The sequence below is a fragment of the Calliphora vicina genome, chromosome 2 (assembly GCF_958450345.1).
Source record: "Calliphora vicina chromosome 2, idCalVici1.1, whole genome shotgun sequence".
Taxonomy (NCBI): Eukaryota; Metazoa; Arthropoda; class Insecta; order Diptera; family Calliphoridae; genus Calliphora; species Calliphora vicina.
The window spans coordinates 3115631-3139727 of NC_088781.1; the positions used below are offsets into that span (position 1 = coordinate 3115631).

Genomic DNA, 24097 nt, shown 5'->3' on the forward strand with positions numbered 1-24097 from the left:
TAAAATACATATTTGTTTATTGATATTATTATAAGTCAAATTTTTAAATTTGGACTTATTTAACACAAATTCACATCCATGTGGGAACATATATAAATCTATACATGGACGTGTGTGTGTATAAATTGTATATACCAAAATGTATGACCAATTCATATCCAGTCATTCGTGCCCAAGCTCATACACACACTCTCTTCCATATGACTACACATACACACATACATGAGCAAGGTATTTTTCTGTTGTATTCCTGACAAAAAAAATAAAACTAGAGCAACATTTTACGATGTGAACATGACCAGCATTTCTAATCATCGTCATCATCATACAAAAAATAGAAATGAAAAAAAAAAATTTTACTGAAATGGGGTAAAATCAAACTAGAGAGCGTAAAATGGAAAACTGTCCCAACATCTACTTATATTTCTTGTGTATAAGATAGAAAGAAAAAAAAAACTAAAACTAAAAATATCGTAATCGTCCCTATAATGCTAAGAAATAAATAGAAATAACAACTTGTAGTTGCAATTTAAAAGCGATTTAACTCGTATAATAAAAGCATCAAATGCCATTAAGAAGATGACCGTTCCACAGATATTGTTCAAATATTGTTTGAGATTTTATTTCTCAGTTTGATTATTATTTTATTTTAATCTCAGTAAAATGTTGCAACAATGTGTCTTGAAGTAAATAAAGAGGAAACAGTAAATAGTTTCTTAATGAAATTGAAATGGGGGACAAAAAAGTGCAATCATTCCAAGAAACGACAAATAAAATTTTAAAAGAACAGGAAAATTATTTTAATGTGAGTAGTAAATAATAGAAAAAATTGCAAGAAAATGTATTATCTGTAATATATTTTTATTGTATTTATTATACCCAGCCAAAAAATTAGTGGGTATTTCCGAAATCACAACCTTTTCATTGCATGACCAGTAGCCTTAAGTTTTTACCGCTTTAGTCAGTTATAATGTAAATAATAATGACAAGTCAAAGTAGTGGAGTGATCAATCCGTCCTGATGTGTGCCTCGTCCAACTTGCTTGGACTTAACGCTATTGGCAATATTTTCTGTAACTATTCCTGATCTCAACATAGATACTAACCAGTCACTGATATACTCTTCAATATCCAGGTTAATAAGATCTTGTTGAACTGCAAAAGTATTTACTTTATTGAAGAACCCACTTCTCAGAGTCCTTTGTAGCATCTTAGGAAAAATACCATCAGCCCCAGCTGACTCAAATGGGGAGAAACTATCAATCTACCATGATATCCTATCGTGGGAGCTAATGTTACTGTCGATATTGGATGGAGTCCTACTTTCACTCATAATATCCGTAGGTACATCCTTGCAGGAAAGTGAGTATGTCAACAGACTCTGCTTAAGATTACAACCAGGAGCCATTCTTTTTTTTAATATATGTAGGATTGGAATGCCCCTTCGTTAAAATTTATTTTAGCAACTACTACAGCATTCTTGTAAGCTTTTAACTTTTAACTTAGGTTAGCCACGATTTGTTATTATAGCTAATGTCAAAGTTCCTACATGTTTCCCAACGTAGCTTAAATAGCTCCGAGTTCAAATAGCTGTTAATTTATTTTGAAACACTTTTTTATTAAAAACATGACCAAAATCTTTAAACATTAAGTGCTTTAAACGTTTTACAATAAGTACAAAATTTCTAGAAAAAATATAAATTATAAAAAATACCGAATATATACAATATAATTAGAGTGTCCAAAAAACCGGCTTCAGGTTTAAACGAAAAAGTGTGTATTTGAAAAAACCAGTTTTGATTATTGTCATTTAAAAAAACCGGTTAAATTGTTTCGTTTTTTGCTTCCAAATAAACAGGTTAACCGGTCTATATTAATGTTTTATTTAATAGGAAAAAGGTCTCAAAAAAATTTATTTTTATTTGTGGACGCTAATAGGAAATTTATTAAAAATTGTTCCCTAAATCTTCGGAAATTTATAAAATTATTTTATATCTTTACGAAATATTGTAAGTCATTTTATTAATTGGAACAAAAAATATGTATTTCAACAAAAAAGTTAACAAAACCTCAATTCTTAAAAAAATATTGATGAAAATTAAAGGACATCACAAAATTCATATTTCACTTAAATTCGTACAATTATATTAAATTATAATTAAAACTTTAAAAATTAAAAAAAATTTTAATATTAAATAATCCTAATACTTTGTAGGGTATCATTTGCTATTTTTTAGTGCCTTTACGATTTTAAATGAAGCGTTGATATTCTGGACACTGACAGTCTTACCCATTTTTTTTATTTGTGGATAAGGGCAATTAAAATTATACCCAATTTTCTGATAGGTAATAGCACACACAATATAAAAATAGCATTTTAAAATATTTCCAAAACATCAACTTTCTAAAACTAATGAATAAAATTTGACTACGATGGTGTACGATTTTAAGTGACATTCACTGTATGTATGAATGAGCTTTAGAAAATATATTTCATTAAAACCGGTTAACCGTCTTACAAAAACCGGTTTGTCAAAAAACCGAAACGGGTGGAGTTTACAAAGATGAAAAAACCGGTTTCGGTTTTGGATACTCTAAATATAATCCATTGTAAAATGCCGTAGGCGTATGATTGACAGAAAGTACCAAAATAAAAAATAATCACACGCCAAGTGGCACAATCAATAAAATATACAAAAATTTAGCACATAAATATGTATAGCTTAAAAACTCTACAACTTCAATTGGGATTTTTTTAAATGAAAACTTTTTTAAAGCCTTTAAATTTCTTTAACACTATAAAATTCTAAACTTTAAAATATCATCATCATCATCTTATATTTGTTTATGTTTTTTCTATTTGTTTTTGTTTAAAATGACTCTGTAACAGTGTCAGTGACTTTTAAGAGAATGTAAATTCCTTTTTTTTATGCTGTTCTTTCTTTTTTTCGCTTCACTTCTGCTGGCTTTTTCTGGCATTGTTCTGTTGTCAGCAGTGGCCTTTATCAAAATCAATGTTTATTAAAATACAATGAAAATAAATAAAAGAATGGCTGTAAAATAAAAGAGGAGAATAAATGGCAGTTTTGTAAAATGCTGTTGTTGGCTGTGTAAAGATTACTGACTGGCTATTAGCAAAAATGGTATTGAACTTAAAGACTATCAAAACGACCCTTTTAGTTTGCTTTCTTCTTTTTTTGTTTATCTGCTTTATTGTAAGCTTTTTTGTATATTTTTTTATATGCTGTTTTATTATATTTTAGCTTTTGCTTTGGTTTTATTTTAAATCTTATTATCTATCAATGACTTTGTTTTGTAGCTGAAAGAAAAGTATTTTGTCGATACTGTTTTTTTATAGTTAAATATTTTCATTGAACAAAATTCCTTCCACATTGTTTGGATTATTATTTAGCAAATGAAAAAAAGCACTTAAGAAGGTTAATAATTTAGGAAATAGCAATAAGTTGAATATTGTATTAAAGGATTTCTTAACAAAGAAAAAAGGTTAATTAAAATTGAAAGAAAAGTAATGCATGTTTTTTTTTAAAATGTAATGAATATAAAACCCTTTTATGTGTTTTAAAATTGCTGGAAATATGTGTTTAGAAGCATTGTTATTTTACAATAAAACACATGTTTGATAGATCCATTTTTTTGTTAAATAACAATATTCTAAAGATTACAGTACAACGCCAATAAAGAAAGGAATGGTATATTAAAAAAATTTAATCAAATTACAAATATATTAGTTAAATTAAATGTTATTAAATTACCAAAAGATTGTTTACAAACATCATAACAAAACAATATTATTTAAGAAAAAATAGGTCTGTATTTAATTTCGTTAAAACAAATTTAATTTGAAAATTTGTTACAGCCTACAGCTTAACAGGGAGTGTTGGTTTAAAATATTTACCAAACAAATACCACCAAGCGGTTTGCTAATAACATATACATTTAAAATAATATTATTCACAACTAGATTATTTATTGCTGCCTCTATTACAGCCAAAAAATTCAAAAATTCCTCCTCCTTTATTAAGTTTTATTAATAAATATCCGGCATCAAAGCTTTTGTTTTTGCTGACCACAAGGAATATTATATGAGTTTGAGCAAAATTTTAATTTTAAAGATTCAATCTTTCGATACTCTGTTTTTGGGGATCTTTTAACACTTGAAGTCTGAACTTGACACCCTTGTTATTATAACATAGTCCAACAGCATTTTTGGATTAGCATTGCGACCCTATTATTCTGAAAGGACATGTTGAGTAGATAATTTTAATTTTTTGATCGAAGGGAGCATTCTTATTGTGAGAGTTATGTTGTGGAATTTTATGGAGATCATTTTTGTGGAAGATCTTAACCCTCTAGCTCCTCACTTAAGGGATCAATTTGACACTTTTTTCAAGAAAATTTAAAAAAGTACTTTCATAAAGGACATTTAAGGACTTAAATATTCTATTTATGATCCGAATTAGCTGATATGTAAAATATAAATAGCGTAAGAGAAGATCTACTTTCATAAAGGACATTTAAGGTTTAAAATATTCTATTTATGATCCGAATGAGATGATATTTAAAATATAAATAGCGTAAGGAAGATCTACAAAAAACATACATACATATGTAGGTTATCGCTTTTACGTCAAGAGTTATTTAGATTTATTAATTTTTTTTAAAAAAATTTGCTCGATCGCTTTTTATTTTTTTAAATATGTCGGGCCTACTGTGGTTCGATAAAATATCGAATACTATTAAAACAACTTTGTAGCAGATATCTCGTCCCTGTAAAAAGTTACACGCATTCAAAATTGGATGTAAAAATGGCTGTATTTTTTTAGGTTATATTACATGTATAATGCTCCCTTCGATCAAAAAATTAAAACTTTGACCCACTGTAAAAAAAACTTAGACCAGCTGGACTATAAGTTTATTCTACAAAAATGATCTACTCAACATGACCTTTCAGAATTATAGGGTTGCTGTTCTGTTCCAATCAAAAAGTCTCAATTTGTCTTTTGAAAACGATACCGCCGAATGTAGCAGTTTTTATATACGTATGTCATTGTTTATTAATAATTTAAGAATACTTTTTTTGTTTTTTCCCAAAAGCAAATAGCAATTTAATGGAAAATTATTATTTTAACAAAAATGTCTTTGTCTTTGCTCAAAACTAAAAGAAATTCCTTTTGAAACCGAAAAAAATACTATAAAATACAAAGATGGAATTTTTGTTAACAAATAATTCCGAAAATATTTTCTTCGCTAATAACAAACATATCTCCAATGCTTTTACACAAAAAAAAGCATAACAATTTAACTTATTTTTGTTAAAATCGAGAACAACCGGAACAAAGCATTTATTATTTAAAAAGAAAAAAATAAAGAAAAACATCAAAATGAGATGATGTTTAACAACAATTAGTTTTTGAAGGTAGAAATGCAACATGAAATATAAATAAAGTAAAAACAAAAGAGAAGAAATTTATACAACATTAAGAACAACATTTGTTCAATCAGCAAAAATACAAACAACAACGAACACAAAAACAACTACATCTCAAACAATAAGAAATGTAGGCCATCGCAAAGAATTGAAATGGAAAAATCTAGGTTAACGAAGAAAATCCATTAAAGAAACCCTCTTCAGGGAAAAAAGAAAATATTATTTATTTGCAAGGACTCAATGGCAGTTACAGTGATCACAGTTTCAAATATGATGTTTAGAAAATATTCAGCTGCGATATATTTTCCAAAGAAACTTAAAGCAAATATGTGAAATTTTATCAATTAACTTATTGTAGTCCGGTGAACCCAATAAAATATTAGTATTCTCCATTTTCTAAAAAGGAAATCAAGTACATGATATATTTTAAGTCTTTTTATTTCATTGCTTTTATTTAACAGATTAATGACAAAATATTTGCCAACTCTATGAATATATATGTCGCTGATTTTTATTTATTTCTTCTTTTATAGTTGTTATACCAAGATCACCAAGCAGTGTAGTTATTGAGTCGTTTATTTCAAAAACCACTCAAGGAACAAAAAATCCAAAATTGAGTTACTGAGCGATTACTGCTTTGTACAGGCAAATGTATCTTTTAATGCAAAAACAAAATACTGCACCACTATTATTCAGTTATTCAAATGCATAACTTTCAAAGAAAAAGATATCCATTTTGTAATGTCATTTTTAGATTGTTAGGAAGTTTCCTTTGATTTACTCAAAATCAATAATTTGTTGCTTTGGCTGGTTTTTGAAATAAACGATTCAATTAATCTCAATGTTTTGGACTGATATCTTTCGATGTTCGAATTATTTGCTGTTCCCCACAATCTCTAAAGTTAAATCAATTAAAATAAACAATAGAATTCGATTAAGGTTTTCCATCAGCAAAGCAGTGAAACATCATGAAGCCTTTAGTTTCGAAATTTGATTTTTACAAAACTTTAAATATGCAATCTCAATTCAATCTTGCTTACCTTTTATTATTTATTTGTTGTCTATTTAAAACTTTTTCTTTTCAAAGTAAAACAACGAAATAACTTAAAAAAGACAGTCAAGATTTTATCAATACAAAATCTTGGAAAATTGTTTTTATTTGATTTCTTTTTGAATACTCATTGTGATTTTCTTTTTGCCAAGCAATTATTACGAAAAGGTTGATTTCTTTTCTGCTCAACAAATCTTTATGAATAAATATTACGAGTGACTTAAAGTTCAGTTTGTTTCATTGTTTGATAACTTGTCAATAGAAAATACATAAAATGTAAAGTTTACTTTTGAAGAAGTTTTTCGTAGCATTGGTAAGCAGGAGTAAAGTCAAGAGCGGTCAAGGGTAAACTCAATACTTGCCAAAAGTAAATTAAAATTCTTGAAAAGTCTTAAATTAAATTTGAAAATAATTATTTTTTTTATGGAATATAACTTTTATTTTTATTATTGTATCCTATATAAGCCACCAATAAACCAATTGTATGTACTTATATCAAAAATTCTTTCCTGTTGCTATCATTCCTTTCCCATGAAGTAAAACTCATATATTTTTCCATATAAATTTTATGATATTGACAAAAGTTTAAATCAAATGTAAAAATTACGCTCAACAATTGTTAAATAAATTGTTAAATGTAAAACAAATTGTACAAGTTTCTGCTTTTAATAAAAATTTATGTCTATATATAAAAAAGTTTTTTTTATACATTTTCAGCATTTAATTTTATGAAAAATAAAATACAAGAATAAAAAAATATACGCACATACATACAACAAGAAATCAAAGAAACATTTAAGGAATTTCTTTTAAAGCAATAAAAGAACATTTTAAGAAAACTAATAAATAAATTATTTGAAAAATGTTAACAAAGTAATTGAGTTTTCAAATATAAAAAAAACATCAGCTCCAACTATGGATTATATTGTAAAATTGAAAGGATGTTGCAGCATGAATGTTTAGTTTAAAGATATTAAATTACAATTTTAATTAAACTAAAAAATGTATTTAAAAAATAATTAAATATTAATCCCCAATTTATCAGAAGTTTATTAAACAAATTTTTTCTGGAAATTTTGTTTTAAAAACCTGTTACAAATTCAAAAATTGTTTATGAATATGGGGATAAGTAAATATTCCTAAGAGTTTATCTAACTTTATTTGCTAAAAATTATTTAAATCCAGCTTTATTTGTTATCTTGAGATCGAACTATTGATTAAACCAGGTTTAAGCATATTTTGTAATACTGTGTTTTAAAGTATGAATAGCGGAAATGGTTACAATGAATTATATAGAAACTAATGTTGTTTTTTGTAACATAAACCTACGAAGATATGTAGCTAGAATTTAAAATGGCTTTTATTTAAAAATTTCAGCAGTAAAAAGAGTCCATAGTTTGCCATTTTCAATCTTTAATATGTTAAAAAGATAATGTTAAAAAAGAGAAAATATATAATTGTACGTTTACTATAACCATCTGAAAACTTTCACAAGTTTTTTAACAATTTTATGGTCATTGTAATTATTTATATGATTGCAGTAACCATAATATGTTAAAGTTACAATTTACATGATTGTAGAAACAATATATATGATTGTACTAAATAAGTATATGTTTGTGACAACCATTTTTATGATGAAAGATTTACCATAATATGTTGTTCACGGCTTATTGTTATCATAATTTGAAAATAACAAATTATCATATAATCATTCATTATATAAATAATTACAGTGATCATAATATTGTTAAAATTGAAAAGATTACAATAAACAATGCACAGCTATTCCTTGTGTGAGAGTCCATCAATGTGATATTTATCGACTTACGCTTCTTAATAAAAGTTTTTTTTTAAATTTTATTCATTATTTTTCTATTATTCATCTTTATAGTTATATCATAGATGAAAATAACTCGTCCATATAATGAAAATGTCTAAATTTTTATTATAAAAACAAGTAAGAAAGTATGGTCGGTCAAGCCCGACCATATAATATTCTACACTAAGTAAAAGAGCAAAAACACTTTTCTTTTAAAATTTCAATAATTTATATTTTTGAGTGATTTTCGGAAGTGGGCCTTATATGGGGGCTATGTCCAATTATGGACCGATCACAATGAAATTTGGTCGTGTGATTTATGTCTACATGAAAGTTTACTATGTTGAATTTTGTGAGTATACCAAAATTTTTAAGCGATTTATGCACGTTCATTTGATTTTCGGAAGCAGGTCTATATGGGAGCTATGACTAATTATGGACCGATCGTAACAAAATTTCCTGACATGAATTTTGTGTATATAAAACTAATTTGGAGCGGAATTTGTGGAGATACATATATAAATTAAACATTTATGACCGATAAAGTCCAATTTCGGGAGGACATTTGTATGGGGGCTAAGTGAAATAATGGACCGATAATAATATGTACCAAATTTCATCGAAATATCTTCAAAATTGCGACCTGTACTCTGCGCACAAGGTTTACATGGACAGCCAGCCAGCCAGCCGACCAGACGGACGGACGGACATCGTTTAATCGACTCAGAAAGTGATTCTAAGTCAATCGGTATACTTTAATGTTGGTGTTAGACTAACATTTTTGGGCGTTACAAACATCTGCACAAACGCATAATACCGTCCCCACTATGGTGGTGTAGGGTATAAATACGTCAATCAAGATAACATTTAGAAAATAATTTTTCTATAAATGGTTTGGTGTGACCTTTATTAGTTTATGTTGTTTTTCAATACTATGGCGAGATACAATTGTCGTTGATCTCATTTTATTTCAATAATAACTTGTCTGGCATATAATTGCACTTCACAATATTGTTATATGGTAATATCATCTAATAGGTTTAAAAATGATCATATTATGATTGAGCTGAAACCATAATATTATTAAGTTACAACTATAATATGATCATAGCAATTACCAGGTTTATACACGGCCATATTATGCTTGTTGTGGAAATGATCGGACATATAAACAAGGGACAAAATTGTGGTTATGTAGGATCACACATTAGGAATATAATGGTCATATAGGAACCATGATATAATTTGACAGCAACCACAAAATCTAATCATAATACAAAGCTGTTCCAGTATGGTGCCTTCATACGACTTGAAATTAAGTTTTTTTAATTTTACGATATGAAAATTTGGACAATTTTTATTATAGTGGTTTTTACCCAAAAAAAGTAACAAGTGAAAGTTGTTTAAAAATACAGCTACTCAAATTTAATGAACAACAAATAATTTCAAAAAAAAAAAAAAAACTTTTAATAGAACCGCATGTGTTTTATTCTGTGTATGAATTATTCTGAACCCACTAGGAAAAATTTTGCATACTTTCAATGGATCTTTCGAAGTCGTTTTGAAATACATATAACAAAATTGAGAAATATTAATCAAAAGCTTGAAAATAATCATAAATCACCCGATCCATTTCACTAAAGTCTACTGCAACAAACATTTTGTGAAAAATTATTTTAAAATGATATAAACATTAATTTTAGTGAAGAAAAAAACTACTTTCCTAATATATCACCCCCTATTTCTGTGTCAGTTTAATGACATTTAAATATCATACCCAGTCCATATAAAAATTATCATAATATTTTTGTTATAAATGAAAACATAATGATACACCAAGACTCTTTAATGGCAAAATAATAATAATAATCATCATTGTCGGCAGTGCCATCGATAATATCGATGCCACCGATGTTAATGATGACAGTGGTCAGCAAATAATAGTGTAGATACAAAACACGCTGTTGTTATTGAAAAAAAAAATAATACAAATACAATCAAAGTGGATGGCATACTCTGGCTCACACACTCTCACTTTACAAAAACATGAAACATAACATTTCGTAAGCATATTTCTTTTTATTTAGTTTGAATGTGTATAAAATCGAAAATCATTAATTTTCATTATTTCCACATTGCAACAAACAAGTATTTTTTTTCTTGTTTTTTGTTGATAATATTTGTTCAAATATACAACGTCATTATTATCAGTGGCAACACTAAAAGCAAGTTGTTCGAATAGTCATTTTAATACAGGAATTTTGAAATGTAACTGTATGTATTTTCAAACAGCAGCAACATTTATTGTCAGTGGAGGAGTATTACTACAACACCAACTACATACAATGAATGTTAAAAAAAAAATACAACATGATGTGTCGCCTTCAATACAATGTCATTATTTACAACAAACTCATCATGTATACTAACACACTTGCAAGTATTTGTGTGCAACCCAGCAGTTTTAAAGATTACTGGTTTGACAGGTCTTGAGTAAGCAAACGTTACATTTCGCCAATAAAATTAAAACATGTTACTTATTGATTAAAGCCATTAACTACGAAATATGAAAGAGTATGAATATGAATTCGAGTCGAAATCCAGTGAAAGTGACAGTTGATTAAAAAAAACTAAAGCCTCCAAGTTACCACCTTTTACTAATATATAAATGGTTATACAGAGCATTGTGCTATGTGAAAGCTTTGAAAGTTGATTGGTGGGTAGATAGTGGTGACTGTAACGCGAAATTAGTTTCGTGGACAGCAGGTCATATTGAGTTTATTGGGTATTTGCTAAAAGACATACATCGTAGTACTTGGAAAAAGAACATGCACCAAAATATCTATTGAAGTACATATATACCCAAAAGTCATCATTAAAATTGATTGCTAATACATATGTTTAGAAATTTTCTTTTTCCACTTTATTATTGTTCAACTCCCTCCCACCTTTTTTAGTTTGTGATATTATTTTTGTTTGTTAATAATAAAAGTGAATTTTGACACGGAGGGCAAATAACAAATTTAATTTTATTTTATTTAACACATGTTATATGATTTTATGAACAAGTACATTTGAGTATTTTATTTATTTTTCTGATTATACTAATTTTATAATGTTTTTAATTTTATCTTTAGCGGATTGAAGTGACAGTTCAGCAAATAGGAATATGTGTACATGAGAAAATATTGGTTTTGTTACCCCCTCAAAATTAACGCTGGTATGTTTTATGATGTTTCACAAAATATGTTGAATCTAGTGGTAAACGTTCATGAACTGTACCATAATTTTCAGATACTTAATTACTTGTAATTTCTGCATTTTCATTTGCGAGTCATAGATAGCGGATATAGCCATGTCCGTCAGTATGTTGAAATAAACTTTCCGTATCCTTCAAATAACTTACATGGCTCATACAGTATATTCGCTATAGACATGGTTCGTTTGTTTTTTTTAAATCGAGAAAATCGACCCACAAATGCCTCAGATATAAGGAAAAAACCAGGACAACCTCGATTTTTGACCAATTTTTTATCTATATTTGGATTATATAATCATTAATGATAGATCTTTTAAAGTCCATTGCAACGACGCACAGTGGGGTCAAATGCCCCTTTTTTACGGATTTATTAATATCTCAACAAAAATAATAGCGACGCTCGCAAAATTTTACGTGGGTAGCCCTTAGACCAATCCGCATATTGTAACAAAATTTTAGGGATATAGGAGGGGGAAGTCAATTACCCACCATATAAAATAATTATTAACTGTACTATATCTATAGAACTACAATAGTTATACACACTAAATTTGTTGCGGGTAACTCTAAAAGCAAACTACACGTTCCGCCAAAATCGAAAGGGTATACGAGGGTGGAATCGGGTTCCCCCCATACAAATGAATTACTAATTCTCCTATATCTACAGAACTACATCAGTGAGACACACTAAATTTATGCATGTTATTGATAAAAAAACTACCATATTGTTTTAAGATGATATCATTATATTAACTACTAATGGGAGGTTAAATAATAGAGATCTTCCCAACTCCTGCCACTAAAAGACTTGCAAAGTTTAAATGCACTGCTTTGAAATTTATACAACACAATATTTGAGATGAGACAATATAAAAACTACAGATCTGAACGTGAGTGATAACTGGCTCCCGATATAAAACATTAAAATTCTCGCGATCACGCTCACTAACATGATTTTTTTATTAAGCTAAATTGCCTGCTATCGAATGACTTCGTATTAACCACAAGAAAAAACTTCGAATTAATCACAAAAAAAACTTTTAAACAAGCGTGAGTTAAAATTCCGCGTGCTATTCATTCACGATTAGAAAATCAACGGATGGAAAACTAAACTGAAATAAAGAAAAGTTATTGGTAAAAGTTTATTATTGTTTATCTCATTATAATACAAGAATATAGCCACGTCCAGGCCTGACTCACACCTGACTCTCGTATTATTAATCGAAACACTTGCACATCTCCTATAAAACAAAAAAAATCAATGACAACAACAACGACAGCAATAAAACGTTTATCAGAATCGCAAAGTGCTTTTTGATGGTAGACTTAAAGGGTGAAGCTTTTACTAATTTACATATAACTTATGAGGCGCAGCGATGCGCAACCTATTTTTTCTGAAACAACGCCTAACTGACCAGGCTTTTAAATTATATTAAATTATCTGCCCAGCTGAGTCCAGCTAATAACTTTATGTCCATTTGAACTGACAAAATCCATTTTTTTTTGCACTTCCAATAAAAAACCAATATCAAAGCCACTTCCACAAATAATTCAAATTTTAATTTAACCAAAACATATCAATAAATACCTGAACTTGATGGTTGCATAATTAGATTTGTTAATTTTTTAAATTTCCTATCACAAATAGTATTTATTTGCGCAATTTTTTATTTTTTTTTTATAAATTTTTTAGGTTTTATTCTCACAATATGTAATTTCAACACATGACTATAAAAATACCTTTTAATATTTCACATTAATTTTTTGCCTGCTAATGTAGAATTTTGTGCTCTTTAAGCTGGCATTTTCAGTTTTCTCGATACTTGAAATTTGTTTTTTCAATTAATCCGCAAAATTAGTATGTTTGGCCCCTCTGTGCGACGTAAGTCGAACCTAAAATGGGTCAAAATATTTTAACCCTAATTTTTTTTCACCAAAAAATTTTTTTGTCATAAAATTTTTTCACTAATTTATTTAAAAAAAATTAAAGAAAAATTAAATTTTAAAATTTGTTTACCTATTTAAAAAAATATTTAAAATTTTTATTTTAAAATATAATTTGGTGAAGTCTATACGATTCTGTACTGCCGAATATAGCTCTCTTACTTGTATTTAAATGGTCCAGCTCACAAATGATAATCACTAGATCTAAAATATTTGGGGAAACATCATAAAACAAACCTAGGTTTAGTTTTCTTTTTCGTATCTCCATACGAAGTCAGTCACTCTAGTGTTCATAAATATTTTAAATCAATTTTCAAGTCGATGAATCGATTTCTTATTAAGTATTTAATATTAGTGGGTCCACCGATCATTCATGGTTACACCCTGAGAACTTTAGTGTGATTCTAGAATGAGTATGATAGATCAACAGCTATTTAAAGCCCATTCAGAAAGTCTATTCTCTCAAAAAACACTCTTCTCTTCCACAAAAATTAAACAAATTTGCGCTCCAAGGTGGTGATTGTCAATGTGTGCATTAAAAAAGTTGCAGCCAGATTTAGATGAGGTCGAATATTGATTCATTGGCCCGTCGAAGATTTTTACCATATACCAGATATATATCTAAGAGAAAAAATATAAATTGTTGTGTTTCCTTGATGAAATAAGTACGCATAAATTTTTAAATAATTCTGAAAAAAAAAATAAAAGTTTGAAAATTATTGGAATTGAAAAATATAATTATTTTCCAAATAAAGTGACCTCGCATTCTATGGCAAATTTTTTTATTCGCCAAAGAACCGAGTAATTAAGTAATTCAATTAAATTCACGAATAATAAAAAAACATTACAATGGAATATGCTTAATAAGCTTACAGAACAGTTGTTATCTGAATAATGGGATCATGACAGCATGACTCGTATGCCTCATGTCCTTTGTTTAATTGCAAATATATGAATGTGAGCAAAAATTTACTACGAAAGTTTAAACATTTTGTATTAAAAATTTAAAACAACTCTTCAGTAAATATGTCTGTAAGTATACAGCAATATATAATTTATGGTTATGTAGTAGTAATAATGACTACACACACACATATGTACAGTAAATTTCTTTTTTTTTATTCAATGAATCATTTGTCGAAACGTTATTGCAACAGCAAAAACAACAATAAAAGAACATTTACAATACAAAAAAATTCAATTAACTGAAATGTTTTCTCTAGTTGTTTTTCCCATGATTTTTTTTTATTTTTTTGTTGCTTCTTGTTCATATAAATATATAAATTTTCATTATTTCAAAAGATTCTTCTTCATCAGTGGTTTTATTGTAAATGTATAAAAAAGGCAACATAAAATAAAACGGGAGTCACAAAAAAAATCGATCATGACTTTAAATACTTCTACGTAAATGATGCGTAAAAATTCTGTTTATTATTAAAAGAAAAACAGACAGACAGATGAAAATATTAAAATAAAAGCGAGCAAAAAAATATAATACCCATATCATTTTATAGACTACACAGACACTTACATTATCATATGTAAACTACTTACATACATTATTAGTGTATGTATTTATGGAGATGTGTAGTAAGGGGTATTTTGTATTAAACAATTTACTGGTAAAAGAAATAAACAATAACTAAAACTTTGCTGTGGAATATTTCTTATATGAAACCCTATGTAGGATATTTTTTTGTTGGGGGAAAATATTTATGGCGTATGTAAATATCATGTAGTAATTTTTGGTTTATTTATGAAAATGAACTGAACTTAACTTAAGTTAAAGTTTTCAAGTATATACTTACGCATATTTAATCATTATTATCATATTCAACAGCAACAACAACAACTACAACCGGCAGCATATCATCAGTATTCTCACTCACACTCACTGCAAAGAAAAAGAATAATAGTAAAAGTTGAAAAAATTAAAAAGAATAAAAAAAAATAAAAAATATAAAAAACTGTACTCATTCCATTTTTTATCTATATAAAGTTATTTAAACATATGCCCATTTAAGTATGTCTCCTCTTATAAAGACTGAATCATATAAATGTGGATTTACAGGATGTTGAGAGAGTCCTTGGACTTTATTATACAAAAAAATACAAAATCCTCACGAAATGCTTTGAGCTTTTTAATTCTATTATTCATTTTATTAATTCTATCCACAAATGCTCATTTGAGTTGAGATCAGTGCAATAATAATATAATATTTTACAAAGGGGTGTCCCAAAATTTACGCCAGATTTGAATTAAATAGAAAACAATGTTTTTTTTCTTTAGATTTTTATTTTTTGCTCACCGAAGCTTATGGTGAATTTGTTTCATCGTTTTCCACATGAAAGAGATTGTTTGCTCGGTTCAGAAGTGGTGATTTTGATATATACGGCAAAGATCGAATTAGACATCGTATGTGAAGCCCGACCAATCAGCCGATTCTACACCAAAGCCAAATATATATTGCTAAGGCAATGCTCTATATTTGGTGGAAGCAAAAGTGTCGTATCTATTATGAGCTACTGAAGTCATTCTCAATTTTATTTCGAATTTTCAAAATTTAAATTCTCAATATCATATGGAATTTTCTCAATTTAAAATTGAAATTCTCAAGTATACTTCGATTTTTACCAATTTAGAATTGAAAATTTTAATTGGCATTTTCTCAATTTAAATTCTTATTTTAATTTAGAATTTTCTCAATTTCAAGCTGATTTTCAGAAATACATTTAAAATTTTCTCAATTTCAGTTTAAAATTTTCAATTTCATAGGGTGTTTTCTGAATTTCAATTAAATATGGTGTAGAATACAATCATATTCTGTCAAAATATTAATATAAAAAAGTAGATATTATTAATTAAAGTCGAATAATAAAATATTTTTTTTATGAAATTAAAATTGAAAAATAATTTAGAACACAGTGTTTTAGATTAATGATATCCTCAGCTCTTTGCGGACCCGAAAAGGGTCGCTGACCCCAATTTGAGAATCGCTGTTCTAGAGGTTAAGTAAATCCGCCTTATTTAAGAACCTTTTGGTTGCTTTTGTAATTTGAAATATTTACATGTTAACAGACTTTTGCAGCCAAATGTAGCTATATTTATTAGCACATACAAACGTAAGTGTATGTTTCTTAAGTACATTAAATAATTTTTCAAATATTGAAAAGTCAACCAACACAACAAACTCTAAAAAAAGGCAAATGACTATAAATTTGCATAGATTTCTTTCATATTTTTACTCAGTTTATCTATTTCATTCATTTTTTTATACCACCAATAATGGTTACTCCCTCATTACTCATACTTAAACATATTTTTGCATTCGTTTAAAACAAAGACAAGCTAAGGCATAAAATACTAGGACGGGAAGGAAGTGAAAAGAAAATCTTTTTTTTTTCTCTGAATAAATTCTATATGGAGGAAAAAATCTTAGTGTTTACGCTGTCACATTAATTCTGCTCCATTTGTGTTGATATATTACAACAATGCGTATAGACATAAAACGCACACAAACACACATACTCATACATTTATGTATATTTATGAATGTGTGTGAGTGCGAATGTTCGTAGAATATTAGTTAAGAGTATAAAGTATAAAAAACAACTAAAAATAAAATTGAAATTGTTTATTATGCCACTCTTATGATTTATGTCTTTTGAATTTCTTTTACAACTGGAGTTTATGATCTAATCAAGAATCTTTGCTAAATACGATTTGTTGTAATAATTCTTTTTTCTCCCATTCATTTTAAGAGTCTAGAAAAGGAAAGTTTAAAATCATTATTATTGTAGTCAATATTGTAGTTTAAATTAAATGAATATTTTTTTTAATTTATCATGTAAATCAGCTATGAAATTTCCAAATTTACTAAAACAAAATAACTTTGTTTAATATAAAAGTGAAGTCACTTTAATTTTCGAAACTTTTCCACCTAGAGCAAAAATATGGTTGAACATTTAAAATGGATATTTCAAAATTTCTACATTATTGCCGGTGTAGTATTACCACAAACATATACTTATTTACTATAATCCTATATATGATTGCTACAATCATCATAATTAAACTTATTATGGATACCGCAATCATATACATGATTACAGTGATCATAATATTGTTAACGAACCTTTAAAAATGTTGAAGTGGTTATGGTAGCCATCTACAACAATACTTTTTTTCTCTGCGTGTGGCTTCTGACAGCCTGTCCTTATCGAAAGTATTTTATCTGACTTTTCCCAATTAATAATTTATTTACAGCTCACCTTTTTAAATAATTAATTTATTGTGAACATCACAATAGAAATAAAAGGTTTATTAAATTTAAAATGACAGCACATACAATTTATTTTTACGATTCACTTACAATAAAAAGTTCTAAATTTGACTTATTTTAAGGATTTAACCTTAACACGAATTTAGTTGAACAGCAATATAAAAATAAAATTTTAATAACAGAAAAGAGCATGATTAAAAGTTGGAAAAGTAACTTTCAATATTCACTTACATCTGATGGCAGAAAGAAACGAAAATGGGAAATAACGTTCAAATAAATACAAAAAAAAATAAAACCAAATGATGTTAAATAAAAAACGGATGTAAAAAAATATAAATACCAACACATATGCAGACACACGCAAACACATAGCAATAAACAGTGGGTCCAAATAATTTAAATATCAAAAAATAATTAATTCTGACCCGATCTGTACATGGCTTTGTATGTCAATTGCGAGAACTAAAGATAAAGACGTTCGGAGCCATGAAATACATTTAAATAATCAGACAACCTGCAATTTTTCGGTTACTATTTATATACACAGTGCCATCTTCTGGTAGTTTCCTGAATTATCTATCTAAGAGACAAAACTAGAATGCTCCATGTTTATGGTAGCAGTTTTAACAGTTAATGTTGTTATACTTACAAACAATTTCATAACATCGTGTTATTTTGCTAAGTATTTTTTGGCGTAAATAGCTAAATGAAAAAATTATATATCGGATTGTTATCTTTCCAAAAATATACATTACATCACCATTTGATGAGACTTAATTTCTGATAGGACACCCACTTATGGTCACTGTTCGTCCCCACTGTGCTAGTAAACAAAAGTTTAGTCGTAGCGAAGCAATGAAACAACAGCATTAGACTAAATTGTTATAGAGCAACTTTTTTTCTTTATTTTTGCAAAGTATAAAATGAGAAATCTTTTAAAGCCCCCCATTTTCCCCTTCCGCCATAATTTCTCTAAATAATACAAAACAGCTTAAAGAAAATAAAAGAAAGTCTGTGTATTTATGTGTGTATGTATGTGTTTCTAAATGAATATTGTCTGCTTTGCTGCTGTTGTGTCTTGTTACTCCCCCTTTCTCTCTCACACACTCCAGTACGTTGTGCTTAAACTCTCAGTGTAGAAAAGTGTGAGCGTGAGCTTAAAGGTCTTTATGTATATGGCGTATTTACGACTAACAATGAGGCGTAATTTGTTACTTTATCCCTGTATATTGCTAAACAGTGGATCAGCAACAACATACTTTTTTCCCGTTGCTTGTATTTGTTGTTGTTTGTTTCTTTATTTATTTTTATTTTTACTGCCTCCATTAAATGGGCTTAAAGTGAATGTCTGCTGTGTGAGTAAAAGAGTGCGTTGGTATTAGTTTTTATTTACAGAGTTTGTTTTTGTTGTTGTTTAGGAAATGCGGCATGCTGCGACAAAAATTTGTGTTTAGAATTCGTACAATTCATTTACACTGCTGTTAGTTGTTGGGCTTTTTGTTGTTACTGCCGTCTTCTTTTTTTTTGTTATTTTGTATAAAGAAATTTTTATGAGCATAATAAGTGTATTGCTTTCATTTTTTCATTATTTTTATTAAAAATCCATACAAATTTAAAGAATTTTATGCGAAAATTCTTTTGTTAGTGTATAAAATTTTATTGCCAAGCAGAGACACTGGATTATAATTGAGTAATTTAAGCGATTTTACGGTGTATAGGTTTTCATTAAATGAAATTCAAGCAATACTTTTTAAAGTGAAAATTTTGTGGCAAAATAAAAATATTTAGTTTATAATTCATATTATTTATATGCTTTCATTACACAGTACAACATTTTTCAGTTCATTGCTTTGGGACTCAATTCTGACAATTGCACGTGAAAGTAGCCCCAAAAATAAGAACTTCTGCATCATTAGTTTTGTCAAGTTGGCTGCCGTAATAATTTAATGGCTATTCGAATTTTTTTTGCTCAAGGTGGATTTTTATCACTCTTTCTATATTTTAACACGGTTATATCTCGGTATACCGTACGCAATATCTCTTTTGTGGCTGAAGCAATGTTGTAGATATTGAATAGTAGAAAAAAAGTACGGAACATACCTACCCGAAAAAAGTGCATCCAGTGCCTTAAAAATCGCAAAAATGCCCATTTTTAAATTTTTTTTACCAATTTTTCACCTTTTTTGCTCAATAACTCGATTACAAATCCAATTATGGACCGATCACCATCAAATTAGGTTGTGTGATTTGTGTCTATATGAAAGTTATTTATCATGAATTTTGTATGTATACCATCATTTTTAAGAGATTTATGCACTTTAAAGTGATTTTCGGAAGCGGGTCTTATATAGGAGCTACGACTAATTATGGACCGATCATAATAAAATTTAGTACGTATAATTTGTTCAGCCCAAGGACGAAGTCTATTGAAATTGGCTGAAATCGGACCATTATTTCACCTACCCCCCATACAAATGTCCTCCCGAAATTACACTTTATTGGTCATAAATGTTAAATTTATATATGTATCTACACAAATTTCGCTCCAAATAAGTTTTATACATACAAAATTCATGTCACCAAATTTTATTATGATCGGTCCATAATTAGTCATAGCTCCCATATAAGACCCGCTTCCGAAAATCACTTTAAAGTGCATAAATCTCTTAAAAATGATGGTATACATACAAAATTCATGATAAATAACTTTCATATAGACACAAATCACACAACCTAATTTGATGGTGATCGGTCCATAATTGGATTTGTAATCGAGTTATTGAGCAAAAAAGGTGAAAAATTGGTTAAAAAAATTTAAAAATGGGCATTTTTGCGATTTTTAAGGCACTGGATGCACTTTTTTCGGGTAGGTATGTTCCGCTTTTTTTTTCTCCTTTTCAATATCTACAACATTGCTTCAGCCACAAAAGAGATATTCCGTACGGTATACCGAGATATAATCATGTTAAAATATAGAAAAAGTGATAAAAATAAACCTTGAGCAAGAAAAATTCGTATGGCCATTATTTTATTACGGCAGCCAACTTGACAAAACTAATGACGCAGAAGTTCTTATTTTTGGGGCTACTTTCACGTGCAATTGTCAGAATTGAGTCCCAAAATCATGTGTTGTACTGTGTTATATGCCATAAATTTAAACTTTTAAAGATACAACTTTAAATTTTGTAAGAAACATATGTCTTTATCGTTTCTTTTTTCTTTCCTTATTGCCTTCATAATGACAACCTTATGATAGCATTAATTTTCCTTTCAATTTTTCCACACCAAACATGTGATAACATGTATTTTATATTTTTTTTTTATCTGGCTTTCTTTCTACTTCCCTCGTTATATATTTTCTGCCAAATACACCACGTATTTATTACGTTTTATCATAATTTTTGTCTGGTGTGTTAGAAAATAGAAAAAAATCAAAAGAAAAAATGGAGTTAGTTGCCAAAGTTTTGCCAAAATAAAGAATTGATATATATTTCAACTATTTGGGTATGTTTTTGGTAATTGCCATCTTTCATAACGGATGAAACAGTTTTTCAACATTTGTATGTATATATTTACACGTGTATGCGTTAAAGAAAACCCAAATTCCTTAAAAAATATGTTCATAATAAGAAACGTGTTGAATGGCAATATGTATGTGAATTTGTATTTAATGTATATTTTTTTTTATAAAAAATTCACAACTGTTTAGTGTTTTAAAACCAACGTACGTTTTTAGTCTAGCAAATAAAAGCTTTATAACGGATTTTAAGTTATTAACACCAACACGAGCATGTGTACCTTAATGGTGATTTTACGTCCGCAATTATCAATATATGACAATTAGTAAGTATTAAACAAAAAATTTCTCACTATAATTTTGCAATGGTTAATAATACGTAAAACTTCACAGCGTTGGTAATTTAGCGTTTCACAATGAAATCTTTTTAATTTAATTGAGTTGAGCAACATGTTGCTAAAGTTGACCAACATCTTGATAGAGTTAAGCAACATGTTGATAGAGTTGAGCAACATGTTGATAGAGTTGATCAACATGTTGATAGAGTTGAGCAACATGTAGACAGAGTTAAGCAACATGTTGATAAAGCTAAGCAACATGTTGATAGAGTTAAGCAACATGTTGATAGAGTTGAGCAATATGTTGCTAGAGTTGAGCAACATGTTGCTAAAGTAGCGCAACATGTTGCTAGAGTTATGCAAAATATTGCTAGAGTTAAGCAATAAGTTGCTAGACTTAAGAAACATGTTGCTGGAGTTGAGCAACATTTTGATAGAGTTAAGCAACATTTTGATAGACTTCAGCAACATGTTACTAGAGTTGAGCAACATGTCGCTAGAGTTGAGCAACATGTTGCTAGAGTTGAGCAACATGTCGCTAGAGTTGAGCAACATGTTGCTAGAGTTGAGCAACATGTTGCTAGAGTTGAGCAACATGTTGCTAGAGTTGAGAAACATGTTGCTAGAGCTGAGTAACATGTTGCTAGAGTTGAGCAGAATGTTGCTAGAGTTGAGCAACATGTTGCTAGAGTAGAGCAATATGTGCTAGAGTTCAGCAATATGTTGATAGAGTTGAGCAATACGTTGATAGAGTTGAGCAACATGTTGATAGAGTTGAGCAACATGTTGATAAAGTTAAGCAACATGTTGATAGAGTTAAGCAACATGTTGATAGAGTTGAGCAATATGTTGCTAGAGTTGAGCAACATGTTGCTAGAGTTATGCAAAATATTGCTAGAGTTAAGCAATAAGTTGCTAGACTTAAGAAACATGTTGCTGGTGTTGAGCAACATTTTGATAGAGTTAAGCAACATTTTGATAGACTTCAGCAACATGTTGCTAGAGTTGAGCAACATGTCGCTAGAGTTGAGCAACATGTTGCTAGAGTTGAGCAACATGTCGCTAGAGTTGAGCAACATGTTGCTAGAGTTGAGTAACATGTTGCTAGAGTTGAGCAACATGTTGCTAGAGTTGAGCAACATGTTGCTAGAGTTGAGCAACATGTTGCTAGAGTTGAGCAACATGTTGATAGATTTGAGAAACATGTTACTAAACCTAAGCAAGAGATGCTCAAATTTTGTAACATGTTGCTAGAGTTAAGCAAAAAGTTTCTAGACTATACGGAAAAATCATTCTACAGAAAAGTATTGCTACAGTTATGAAATGTTGCTAGAGCGATCAAACATGTTGTTACACTTAAACAACATGTTGCTAATTTTTTCTAAAGTTAAGCAACAATTGCTAGGGAATATGCTGCTAGAATTAGGCAGCATGCTGTTAGACTTAAGAGACATGTTGCTAGAGTTAAAAAAAACTGTTTCTGGACTGAAAAAAAAAATTTGCTTGAGTGAAGCCAAATGTTGCTGGAATATGTGCACGACAAAATGTATGTAGGAAAATCCAGAAAATTTTGCAGCAACATGTATGAAGAACATTTTTCAGCCACATGTTTATAGTCAAATTTTAGGCATTAAATTATAGAAAAGATGTTGAAGCTTTGAATAAAATTGCTAACAGTCTATTTATATACAATTTAAGAATTCTAAACGAACGATTAGTCAACAGACTTTTTTTGAATTTTTTCATATGTTTTTTATATCAAAATTTAATTTAAAGAAATTGGTTTAATATTATAAAATTCCTTCAATAAAGCTGGGCTTCCGCATACACCGTAATCGGCGCCGATAACGAAAACTGAAACTGAAAAACGTTGGTGTTCGTCACCGTCTCGTTTCTGAACTGTTTTGGTTTCAGTTGCGGTATAAAACAGAAACGAAATTATTTTTTAATTTAGGATTTCGCACATTAAATAGAATTTCATTATTTTTGTCAAATTTATTTTTTTATTCATTTTGATTTTCTTTAAATTTGAAATAAAAAAATAATTAAAATAATTTCGTTCCTACAGCACCGAAAACAACCTACTTGAAGTTGTTTTCTTTCCGGCCCCAAATGACAGGTTTTTCGTTACTGATCGGTGCCGTTTCGTTCCCAATTTTCGTTGCCGATTTCTGAAACGAACTTTTTTTCGGTGCAAATGTATGGAATTTCGTTTTCGGTGCCGATTACGGTGTATGCGGAAACAAAACTTAAAGAGGAAAACTAAATTTATTTCGTTACTGTGAGGAATTGAATGAGCTAAAAGTTTAATAAAAACATTAGGAAAGTAACATGCGACACATGAAAAGATTGAACAAATCAAAGTATTCCTACAAATAAGTGTTAGTTAAATGTATTTTGAACAGTAAATGTTTGCTTCATTAAACTGACCAACT

The 24097-nt window shown here is 28.7% G+C and overlaps 1 protein-coding gene across 1 annotated transcript in view; it reads left to right on the top strand.

Annotated features, from left to right (window-relative positions):
* Tmtc2 (Transmembrane O-mannosyltransferase targeting cadherins 2) overlaps positions 1 to 24097 on the top strand; it is a 136604-nt gene that overhangs the window by 8962 nt on the left and 103545 nt on the right. The window lies entirely within an intron of this gene.